Here is a 13,327-nt window from a genome sequence, read left to right on the forward strand (position 1 = left end):
AATATTATTTAACTCCAATCCCTGGGTGATACGATATTATATTATACTATATTCGACTAGCAAGCATATTTAAATGTGTTTTGCGCTCGTCATACACCTTGAAAATATTTCACAAGGCTAAGAATCAATGATATCTTTCGGGTTCATACAAAAGATACCATGAAGCTAGGATCATTTCCATTTATTATAAAGACACATTACAAATGAAACGTGAAGTACCAGAAAGGAAAGCGATCGACCACGCTTTATAAAGGGCAATCGAGGATGGTGTAAACACTTATTCATTAGTTTATTGGGCCTATTTAGAAGGGACAAAGACGATTTGTTCATCTTGAAGAAAATGGCAAATTGGTGTAGTTCCAGGCTTAACTTTTAGAAATACAAAAGGGAATGCCTTTGGGTTCCAAAAAGATGTATCTTTGTGGCACACTGACAGTGCTTTCACTTTTGTTCCATCATCATCAACCATAGATACCATTAATGTTTTGGTGCTTCCTCCAAAATGACAATAATACAATGCATATGCGTAGTTAAGCTTGTGGCATACCATATTGATAGAATTTAAGGGTCCACCAAACTATATACAGAACCAAGTTCTCTATTAGTTCCCACATAACACACGCACGCTACAGTAGGTAAATGAGACAAAGAAATTTTATGTGGAAAACTCCCAGCTCACGGGATTAAAAACCACGACCTACCCTTGTAGAATTTCAACTTCACTCCTGAGCAAACTTTAGATTACAGCCTATTGTAACCTAGGAATTAACCTCTAAATCCCTCACTAACTTGTAACAACTCTATTTCAAGACACTTTGTAATAACTCTATTTCAAAGACTTTACAACTCGACTAACTCTAGCCAAGATATAAACACAAAGGGTTTATGATTTACAAAGATTTTCTACACAATGCTTCTAACTAAGTTAAGTAGGAATTACAAGTAAAGAACTTTAACAAAGGTGAAACACAACTAAGGACATGTAATGACTCAATACATGAAACTGGTCCTTCGTTATGTTGTTCTTTGTTCTTGATGCCCTTGAGAATCACTTGCAAGATTGGCACAGACTTGAGAGAAAATGCTTGATCAATTCTTGAATGTGCGAATGTTTTATTTTACCTTTGCTTGATGTAAATAACTCATGTGTGACATCACTTGAATGATGTAAGTAAGTTAGGTAGAGGGCATTCCCCATAAAGTTTATTGCTGCACTATTTTTGCACTGTTGCGTGTGCAGGTAGCAATTGTACAGCTGTGGCGAGTTGACTTGTACAGTCACCAACGGGAACTGGTGGCCATCTGTTCCTTATGTTGTTCCTTTGACTCTAAAGAGTTGAACCACGTCCCCGAACTGAGACTTGTTAATCTTTAAGTACTTGAGGATGTGTAACAGGTTCCTTATCTGGTTCTTATCAATAAGTTTGTTAGATCATCAAAACATAATAGGGATACATATAACCTATCAATTTCTACCGTTTTGATGATGACAAACTTATAATTGAAGTTTCTCTTAAGAGCCAGAATGACATACACATAACATGTATTCCCCCTGAATCTGTTCCCCAGCTTGTTCCCCTCAATTATTTTTCCCCTTTTGGCATCATAAAAAGATCGGTAGCAAGCAATAAGCAAAAAGAATTCTGGCTTGGTTAACTCATGACACATGTGTGCACACAATCATGACTAAAAACAGAGCAAAAGAGCAAGACATACACAGCAAAAGGATGAAACTTTCATTAATTTTTGGGAATTAAGCAGAGAGCAGTTCCATTGTTACCAAAACATCCACAAAATAAAAAAAACAAAAGGTACCAGTCATAAACATCACTAAAAACAGAGGACGGATACTAGGAACTTGACACTGGGAACATGTTCTAGGGAGCACTGGAAGCGGAAGGCTTAGATGAAGAGGAAGGGTTTTTAAAAAGGATGTCCATTCGAGCATTAGGTGACATCTGCTCATTAAGCAGTTTCTGCTTCAGGTCCTCAACCTGTTTCCAGAGGTCGGAATTTTCTTTGGTCAGAAAGGAAACCTTTGTGTTGTGAGAGCTGCGGGAACCAGGTTCCTCTTGAAGCTGACCCTCAAGAATGGCATTCCTTGCCTTCAGCTTCCTTATCTCATCAATGGCACTGTTTTGGGCGTTGATCAACTGGGAGATAGTAGAAGTGCTGCCAACCTCTCCAACCTTATCAATGAATTTACATTCCTCGAGGGTGGTCTTGGAGAAGGTTTGCTTACAATTACACACTTTAGCTTTTCCTAAAGGGACTTTGAAGAACTCAAAAACCTTAGTAAGGCGGAACCCGTAAGGTAGCCCATGATTACCATTCTTGAACTCTGCCACCTTCTCCATGTGTTCTATCATGATGCCAGGTAGGTTGATAGTTCTGTAGCCATCCAGTGCTTCCATGAGAACCAGGTCTAGTCGAGATGTAATGGACCTTCTTTCTGCACGAGGGAGCAAAACCTTGTTCACCAATTCAAACAGCAGTTAGTACACTGGAAGGAGGGCCTTCTTGTGTACTCGTTCCCCTTGCTGAACTGCCTTATCCTTCAAGATAGCATTTCTAAAGTTCGAAGAGCAGGTTCCATGAACAGAAGACAAACCCTCAGCAGGCACTCCCAAGATAGTTCCCAGCACAGCAGAGTCCATCACAAGATCAACACCATTCACCATCACACAAATATGATCATCCTCAACTGTAAAGATGTTGGCATAAAGACTGCTCACTTTGTCCTCATAAACTTTGGGACAGTCACCTGTGAACAGGTGTGTCCATTGTTGGATTCACAGATCTCCACCAATTGGCATATTCCATCCATATCCAGACTATCAAGGGCAAATGTACGGCCCCACAACACCTTTTGATTTTTCAATTTTTCCTTGCTAGCATCCTGGGTATCAGTAATCTTGGTCTTTTTGGAGGACCTAGGTTCCTCACTAGCATCACCCTTCATTTTTACTGATGTGCGAGCACTCTTTCCTTTCTTAGCAGATTTCCCAAACACTCTTTTTGCAGACACTTTTTCAACTGATTCTTATGTCACTTGTTCCCCTGATTCCTCAACTACCTTTTCACAAGATTTTTCATCCTCAACCTTGCTCAAGACCATTTTACTCACAGATGACTCACTTTTGTACTTTGGAAAGTTTCTTTGAGGACTAAAGAACCAAGGAACTGGGTTCCTCTTCTACCTCATCATCAACATTAACAACTAGTGTATGAGGCACTACCTTCTCATTTACAACCTTTTCATCTTTCACCAATATCCTCTTCTTCTTTTCTTGTTTGCTTTTCCTTAAAACTGACTCAAATTCTTCCTTCTTCTGCAACCTATTGATAGGTCTCTTAGAAGTTGACTCTTGGGGAGTTGCCTGATTACTCCTAGCCCTGATGAAGCTCACAAGAGCCACATTGTCATAGACATCTTTACTCCCTTCATTTTCCTCCTCAGACAGAGACCGCATCTCGGAAGGAACAATGGCCAATGGCTCAGCATAGAAATAAGGAGAGAGAGCGGGATCAGTTCTGACCTGGGGTTCTTTAGAAGAATAAGGAGTTTTATCCCAAGTAGGAGCATAGTGCTTTTCATGTGTGGAGGGATCAGGTCCATCGGGAAGTTCCCCAGTAGTACTGTTTGGTGCCAGATGTTTTACAGGCACCAGGTCCCTTCCCTCGAACTTTGTACCATTATCTTCCCCCTGAAACTCAGGCACACCCTCAAAACCTCCAATCAAACTTCCCTCAGCAGTGATTGAAAGTATATTTTCTATAGCTTCCTGTTCTTGTAACTCCAAAGTAACTTCACAAAGCATTAGAGGATCATTACATGTAGGATCCAAGCCCGGGGCTTCCATTGTCGATTCATGACTGGTATGACCCATACCTTGTTCTTTAACAAAACTTTATTCCACTAGTAGACTAGAAATTTCTTAATTTTCTTCTCCATCCACTATGTCTTCGTCAACCATCTTTTCCGGCGAGGTAGAAGTAAAGGTCACAACTATAAATTTCCTGGGAGTCAATGTTTTGCGACTCCGATGAGAACCAGAACTCGACTGGGTTGGAGAGGAAGCAGAGGGTGGTTGTGACTCTAGGTTAGGGTTTGGACTAGTCGGAGCAGGGAGTGTGGGCTCTATCACTTATGTTTCAATGGATGGGGACACAGTGGAGACGATGCTTGGGACATTTTGTGTTTCCTGATTGTCAGACATGGTGGAGTGTAATTAGTTGAAGAAGAGAGTTTGAAGAAGGAAAAAGGGAAATTTTGGATTCGTGATATGAACAGTTCTGAAAGTGACTGTGAATGGATTTATTTGAGATGAGCTAGAGATCGGTTGGGTATCAATTTTGGGTAATCGGGTCACTTGATAAAGGGTGAGACTCTTTGATTCAAGAAGCAAAAAGAAACTGACAGTATAATGACATGGCACCATTTCAGACGTTTAAAAAATTATGCATGAGAGTAAAAAAGAACTACTAACCCGTGTCAAAGGAACCAGGTTCCCTGATAGAGTTTGAAAATGTAAGCCTCGTCCTTTGACCAACGTGCAATGCATTAGCTACTTGTCTGCTCTGTAATCGTCATGCATGTCTACCTGTAACGGTATAGAGGTGAGTTAGACTTTGCCAGAAAATACTTTTTAGCTATTTTACCTGTACATTTCTTTCATAGCCAATCATCAAGGGACCAGGTCCCTACCTAGACTTCATCAACCCTAGTGCCAAGCGATTATTTTCAAAGTGCTCTCTGCTCAGTGCTTTGGTGAAGATATCTATAATTTGATCTTCTGTGCTGCAAAATTTCATGCAGATAAGCCCTCTCTCAACATTGTCTTGAAATGTTCTAGCTGCTACTTAATCCACAACAGTTGAGCATAGCAAGAGGCAGCTGCTACATATTCTACTTCTAAACAATGAGCAGGTTCCTCCCTCATTTCAAGCCCGGGAGCCTGCTTTATCCCATACAATGCCTTGTCCAGCTTGAATACATGCTCAGGATGCTCGTGACACTCAAATCCAGGAGGCTGCTTGACAAAAACTTCTTTCAGGTAGCCATTTAGAAATGCACTTTTGACATCCATTTGGAACAATGTGAACTCCATATGAGATGCAAAGGCAATAAGAATTCTAATAGCTTCCACTCAAGCAACTGGAGCAATTGTTTCATCATAATCAATCCCTTCTTCCTGATTGTAGCCTTGAACTACAAGGCTTTCCTTGTTTCTTGTTGTATTTCCAAACTCATCAAGTTTGTTCCTGAATACCCTCCTGGTCCCTATAATAGTTCGATCTGCAGGTCGAGGAACCAGGTGCCATACCTTATTTCTTTCAAATTTATGCAGCTCCTCTTGCATGGTTATGATCAAGTCTGCATCTTTTAACGCTTCTTTGATATTTTTGGGCTCTATTTGGGAAAGAAAGGCTGAAAAGGCAAGTGAGTTTCTTGCTTTTGATCTGGTTTGAATTCATGAGTCAAGAGGGATGATTATGTTGTCAAGAGGATGTGAGCTTTTGTGATTCCAATTTGGTGTATGAATCTCATTGGAAGAGGACCCAGGTATGTCTTACTGAGGTTCTTGGGTGCTTCTTACTTCAGCAAGTGGAGTACCTTGGACTGCATCAACAACTCAGCTTCAGTTGGTGTGATCAGGGGACCAGGTTCCTCTCGAATAGATGGAGGTGTACTCGCATCATCTTCACTGGATTCCTTTACATGACTCATCATGTCTACTTTTCCATTTGCCATGTCAATAACTTCTCCTGGAACAGATAAAGGTTCTCAATCTTGATTAGCATGTCTGTCTTTCTCACAGGAGAGGTGATATTCATCAAAGATCACATGTATACTTTCCTCAACACATTCCTTTTGTTGTATACTTTGTAAGCTTTGCTTTGAGATGAGTATCCCAGAAAGATTCCTTCATCACTTTTGGCATCAATTTTCCAAGGGCTTCCTTTCCATTGTTGAGAACAAAGCATTTACACCCAAAAGTCCTTAGATGTGTCAGCTTGGACTTCCTTCCATTCAACAGTTCATATGGAGTCTTGTTCAGAAGGGACCTGATCATGCACCTGTTCACCAAGTAGCAAGTAGTGTTAACAGCTTCTGCCCATAAATTCTTTGCAATCCCACTATCAATCAACATTGTCCTTGCCATGTCTTTAAGAGTTCTATTCTCCCTTTCCACAACACCATTTTGTTGAGGTGTTCTTGGAGCTGAGAAATTGTGAGTGATACCATTTTCTGTACAGAACTCATCAAATTTGGCATTGTCAAACTCTGTCCCATGATCATACCTGATGCAGGCTACCTTATTACCTATCTTCACTTGGATCTTCTTGACAAAAGCAACGAACACTTCAAAAGTTTCATCCTTGGTTCTGAGAAATAAAGTCCAGGTGAATCTGGAGTAGTTATCAACTATCACAAAGATGTACTTCCTTCCTCCTCTGCTTGGCACCCTCATAGGTCCACATAGATCCATGTGAAGAAGATCAAGTGGCCTTGAGGTACTGATTTCATTTTTGGGCTTGAATGAGGATCTGACTTGTTTGCCTTTTACACATGCATCACACACTTTGTGATCTTTGAAGCTTGACTTGGGCAGACCACGAACCAGGTTCTTCCTGACCAATTTGTTCAGCAACATGAAGCTTGCATGTCCCATCCTCCTATGCCATAATTTAGCATCATCATCAACAGCACTTAGACAGATGAGATCACCATTCTGTAGAGACTCAAAATCAGCAACACGGATATTTTTGTATCTTCTTGCCACTAGCACCACCTCACCAGTCACTAGGTATGTGACTGTACATATTTTTGACACAAATTCCACCTTGTTTCCCTTGTAACGGATTTGGGAAATACTTATCAAGCTATACTTCAACCCGTTCACGTAGTATATATTTTTAATTGAGCGTGAGAAAGACTTCCTAATCCTTTCAACTCCGAGAATATATCCTTTCTTGTCATTTCCAAAGAATACACTCCCTCCTTGCAGGGCCTTAAGTGAAAGGAAGTCATATGTACTTCCAGTCATATGCTTTGAGCAACCACTATCCATGTACCATTGTAGGCTGCTTCCTTTCACTGTTCCGTGCACAAGAAAATCAGGAGTTAGACTTAGGAACCCAAACGAGTTTGGGTCCCTTGTAATGAGGAAATGGGTGAATAAGGGATCTTCTAGTCCAAGAAGGCATTATGCATTTTTTATATGAGGGACCAGGTTCTCTACCAGTAGTTACTTGTTTTAGCAAAAACTTTGTTTTTCTGCTGTGACTGAAATCTGGCCATATAGTTTTCTTTAAAGTACCCAGTGTTACCGCAGTGAGTGCAAAGCCAATTGTCATGTACAGTAATGTACTTGCTATGAGGGTTGTAGGGAATCTTTTTCCTTTGGAACCCAATCCCCTGCCTGTTTCCCCTATTATTGGTGTACATGGCAGTGATAGCATCAGAGGACCAGGTCCACTTGAGTGATTTTTCAATATCACTCTTCACTCTACCTAGTTATTCCTGAAGTTGTTTGTTTTTCTCAAGCTGAGCACACAGACTAGACTTCACTGAACTTAACTCACTTTCAAGCTTAATGTGTGCCTCACTTGGAACTTCCTTTCCCTTTTGAGTATTTTCAGGCCTACTCTCCATTTTAAGTTCCCCAATTGTTTCCTTCAAGTCCACTACCACCACTAATAGGTCATCTCTCTCATGCTAAATGTTAGCAACTCTCTTAGCTTTTTTCCTTTCTTACACACTCAAAGGTCTCTTTTAGGTCTACCATAGCGACCATTAGATCATCTATTTCATGTTCTATATGTGCAGTTCTTTCATCTAAGGCATCCTTCTCTTTCTTCAGGTTATCAATTGTTTCCTTTAAATCACCAACAACGATTACTAAGTCATCTCTGGTTTGTTCTGCTTCTCCTAACTCTACAATTAAAGTATCTTTATCATTTATAAGGTTGTGATAAGAATCAATTAACACATTTGCCAAAGACATGAGTTTTTTAGGAGAATAAGATTTCAGATTTATCTGAACATCCAGAAAATTACCTCATCATCTTCATCATCATCAGACAGAGCCATCAAGGTGAAGATTGCATCATACTCAGTTGCTTCACTTTCCACTGCCATCATTGAACTATCACTATGATCATTTTCTTCTTCAGATTCGCTGGAGGAGTCTCCCCATGCAGCAAGAGCTTGCTTTACAACATTGTCAGCGACATTCTTTCGCTTGAAGCGTTTATCAGGAACCGGGTTCCTCTTGGCTACTTTGTCAAAGTTATTTTTGTACTGATCTTGCTTTAGGAGAGGTCAATCCTTGATGAAGTGTCCTATCTTGCCACATTTATGACAGAGGTGATAATTTTTTGGCTTGCTAGAACTTCCCCTTTTTGGAATGCCTCCATTCCTGCGAACCATCTTCTAGAATCTTCTCGTCAAGTAAGCCATATCACCATCCTCACTACTTGAATCATTGTTGTCTGTCCTGAGGACCAGGTTCTTCTCCCTTTTGGGTTCTCTTCTTTCATTGTCCTTCTTCTTCTTCATTTCATATGTTTTCAGAATGCCGACAAGTTCATCTATGGTCAGTGTCTGCAAGTCCTTCGCCTCTGTAATGGTGTTCACTTAGCTTTTCCAAGAACTGGGCAGTACACTAAGGATTTTCCTGACAAGCTTGTTTCTTGGAATAGTTTCACCAAGAGATTGAAGCTCATTAATGATGGAGGTGAAGCGAGTATGCATATCTTGGATGGATTCATCATCATTCATCCTGAAGAGCTCGTATTCAATTATGAGCATGTCGATTTTGGATTGCTTAACCTGTGTTGTTCCTTCGTGAGCTGTCTGAAGAGCCTCCCAGATTTCTTTTGTTGATTTGCAGGCTGATATCCTGTTATATTCATCAGGACCAATGCCACACACAAGAATTTTCTTTGCTCTAAAGTTCTTTTCTATGGCCTTTCGATCAACATTATTGAATTCCTTCCTCGTCTTTGTAAAGGCTACAGTTGGGGCGCCAAGATTCTTGGTGGGAACAAAGGGTCCGTCACAAATAACATCACATAGCTCTGAATCTTCAGCCATGATAAAGTCCTGCATCATAGTCTTCCACCATCCATAGTACTGCCCATTGAACCTTGGTGGCCTGCAGGTAGACTGACCTTCTTCAAAGTTTGGTGGAGCAGCCATGCGGATCCTTTCTAGGTGTTAGCTTGATAGAAAGAACCCGCTCTGATACCAATTGATAGAATTTTAAGGGTCCACCAAACTATATAGAGAACCAGGTTCTCTATTAGTTCCCATAGAACACATGCACACTGCAGTAGGTAAATGAGACAAAGAAGTTTTACGTGGAAAACTCCAAGCTCACGGGATTAAAAACCACGACCTACCCTTGTAGGATTTCAACTTCACTGCTGAGCAAACTTTAGATTACAACCTATTGTAACCTAGGAATTAACCTCTTAATCCCTCACTAACTTGTAACAACTCTATTACAAGAAACTTTGTAATAACTCTATTACAAAGACTTTACAACTCGACTAACTCTAGCCAAGATACAAACACAAGGGTTTATGATTTACAAAGATTTCCTACACAATGCTTCTAACTAAGCTAAGTAGGAATTATAAGTAAAGAACTTTAACAAAGGTGCAACACAACTAAGGATATGTAATGACTCAATACATGAAACTGGTCATTTGTTATGTTGTTCTTTGTTCTTGATGCCCTTGAGAATTACTTGCAAGATTGGCACAGACCTTAGAGAAAATGCTTGATCAATTCTTAAATGTGCGAATGTTTTGTTTGACCTTTGCTTGATGTAAATAACTCATTTGTCACATCACTTGAATGGTGTAAGCAAGTTAGGTAAAGGGCATTCCCCATAAAGTTAACTGCTGCACTATTTTTGCACTGTTGCGTGTGCAGGCAGCAACTTTACAGCTGTGGAGAGTTGACTTGTACAGTCACCAACGGGAACTGGTGGCTATCTGTTTCCTCTGTTGTTCCTTTGGCTCTGAAAAGTTGAACCACGTCCCCGAACTAAGACTTGTTGTTCTTTAAGTACTTGAGGATGTGTAACAGGTTCCTTATCCGGTTCTTATCAATAAGTTTGTTAGATCATCAAAACATAACAGGGATACATATAACCTATCAACCATATTATCTCCATCAGCTATCTGTTGAACTTCTTCAATGGTGTATCTTTGCGATTTCTGGGTTTTCCCTTGTACCTCTGATGTAATTGCGAGGATATTGTTTGTCCCGAGCATGGATAAGCTGATATCTACCATAGACTCCAAAGAAGTTGCACATATTTGCTTCTCTTTATGTTCCACTTCTGGCTCTTCACGAAGTTTGATTGTTTTCTCAATTGTTTAAGCATCCTTTGATCCACTGTCTATCGAAAAATGATTGAGAATCTCTGAGATTTTCTCCATTGAGAAGGGAATCGATTTCACAAATTGGCGAGGCAAAAAGGGTGCTTCATTTTTATTTAGGAGAGAGGGAAAGCTGATCACTTTTCCTTTCTCCAAGTAATTTTCTACTAAGAAGTACTGTTTCAAAGGATGATCATCTTTAAGATCAGTCTCTGAACTGCTTCCTTCATCAGTTACTTGTCGGAGCTCATTCTTGTTAGTAGCACAATTCATGCTAGGGTTTTCCTTTTTTAGCACACGACGATCATACTTTGTAGCAGCTTTCTCTTTAGTGTTAGTGTTGTATTTTTCCAGCTCACGAAGATATTCCTCTGTTGCAGCATGATGCCAGCTAATGGCTATATATCCACTTAAACCATAGTATACTTTCTTCTTAATGTTAGAGTAATTATCTTGTTTTAGCTCAGGAACAACATCATCTGTAAAACAACGATGGCAATCATTGTCACCAAATAGTTGAATAATGACAACATTAAGTGGTTTCATTAATGATTCTGTTTCAAGAAAAAGAGTTTTCTTCAATCCTGTCGATTTTAACTGAATCTCATACTATCTTACAGAGAACTAGAATAATTGGTAATCTCCCTCTTTTCACCATTCATGTCAGGAAAGAATGTGGAGAATTCATTTCATTCACTTAATTTGTTTTTCTTTTGACCTTCTTTAATTAGCATAGAAATTTCTTCAATATTACCAAGACTGAAGAATTTATGAAAAACATATAATTATATTGCTAAGTCCAGACTATATCCATATACCCATTTTTCCACTACGTACATTATATAAACACCTACATAGTGATGTTTGAATTACTTCTTGCAATCTTCACAAAAAACTACGCTGATTTTCAAAATTCATTCTACCTTTTTCAGTTCCATTGTGTATCAGACAACAAAGAATATACTTAGGCTGGTATTGTCTTCGTCAAAACTCTGTACATCAATTGGTCTTTTAGCACTTTACAAATTTATTTTTAGTTTTGTCTTTTTCACAAGAGATTTTTATTTTTACACATAAGAAATATGAAAATAAAATATAAGAGATCTTTGCATGAACATTTTCTTTTATTCAAATTATAAAGGGCTATGTTGACCAATTTACCTCATTGTGGTATGTTCGCCTTTCCAGGGATACAACAATATTCCAAATTGGTCCTTTGGTTTTGTAGCTCCATCAATTTACAAATTTATTTGGAGCAGTATATCTTTGTGTACAATATGTTTTTATTTGTATACATAATAGCTATGAAAATAATATAAAAGATCTTTGTAGGAAACAAAAAATTTCTTCTTTAAATGGCTATGTTCACCCATTTCCTCTTAATAAAACAAATATAATTAAGTCACAATATGCATGAAGACAAATAATGAAGCGATCGACAAACATTCTCTCAACATGTAATGTAAAATATGATCGGTAAGGATTTGTATAGCTGATTGTAGTATGTTTGGAATTAAGACGTAATTGTTATTGTTGTTATATGTTATGTAAAACAATATTCTCCGGTTGAAGACAAATTAACCTGGTCGGGGAAGGTAATCTTTGATGACTTTGGGGGTTTGAGTGTTGGGCAATTTCACTTTCCAATAAACCTCCGGAGATATCGCTGCATGAGTACTTTCCAAAAAAGCATAGCTACATATATAAAACAATAAACAGTTTTTTTTATCAGTATCTTCCATGTAAACAATAATCCTTCCTTTTTCGAAAATACTTATGATTTGATCTGTCATTGAGTACTATATGTAATATGAGCATATAAGTATTGATTGAAGTATCGTGCGAAAATTATATACCTTCTCAAGTATAAATATTCTTTTAAAATCAGGATGTATGTGTGTACTATTTTCAGAATGAAATGATAACTAGGCAAGGATGAAACTTAAATAAATTGTGAAAAGATAAACTATCTAAAAATGCTACTCACCAAGAAGATTGTGAGGGAGTAGCGCAGCTGCAACTTCATTGTTATATATGATAGATATCGTAGAAATAGCTAAAGGACTGAAAGCAAAACTTGGATGGAAGTAGAACTGCCCTTTATTTATAGGCGAAAAATGCACAACGTACTCACTTAGTGAAAAAAAATAAAAAAATAAAAAAATCGAAAATATTTTTTTTCAGTTTTTATAAAAATATTGCTTTTAAAAAAAACTGAAAAATAATTTCTAAAGCAATCTAAAAAATAAAAACTGAAAAGCAATTTTCTAAAGAAATATTTTTGTAAAAACAGAAAACAAATATTTTCTTTTTTTCAGTTATTAGTTAAAAAAATTCAGTTTTGTTTCAGTTCTTAATTGCTTTAGAAAATTATTTTTCAGTTTTTACAAAAATATTGTTTTAAAAATTATTTTTCAGTTTATTTTTAAGCAAATATTTTTGTAAAAAATAAAAAAAAATATTTTCGTTTTTTTCAGTTTTAAGTAAAAACAAAATCAGATTTTTTCAGTTTTTACAAAAAAAATAATTTCTTTATAAAATTATTTTTCTGGTATGGATAATGAGTATTTTTAATTAATTAGAAAATATTTAGAATTGGCCAATAAGACGATGACACGTATCCTCCATTTAAATAAGGGGTATATTTGAACCCAAAATATAATTGCAGGGTATATATAATCCAATAGTATAACGAGGGTATCCTTATACCATTTTCTGAAGTACATGCATATATTTGGATTTTCTCCGATTTTTTTTTTAGGGATAACTATGAAGGTCAGTGATCAGTAAAGTATTCAAGTTTGGTTCTCGAGATTATAAATTACATTTTATATTCTTAATTGAATAATGTTATTCAGCTTTATCTCCGTTGCTCATTATTTTCACTACTGACTTCTATTAATTTAGATGGCAAGAGTAGAGGCTT

The 13,327-nt window shown here is 37.8% G+C and overlaps 1 pseudogene; it reads right to left on the bottom strand.

Annotated features, from left to right (window-relative positions):
• Positions 1–298: 298 nt before the first annotated feature.
• Positions 299–12,427, bottom strand: LOC142171841 (BURP domain protein RD22-like; annotated as a pseudogene).
• Positions 12,428–13,327: the final 900 nt, after the last annotated feature.

This window comes from Nicotiana tabacum, chromosome 17, assembly GCF_000715075.1.
Source record: "Nicotiana tabacum cultivar K326 chromosome 17, ASM71507v2, whole genome shotgun sequence".
Lineage (NCBI taxonomy): Eukaryota > Viridiplantae > Streptophyta > Magnoliopsida > Solanales > Solanaceae > Nicotiana > Nicotiana tabacum.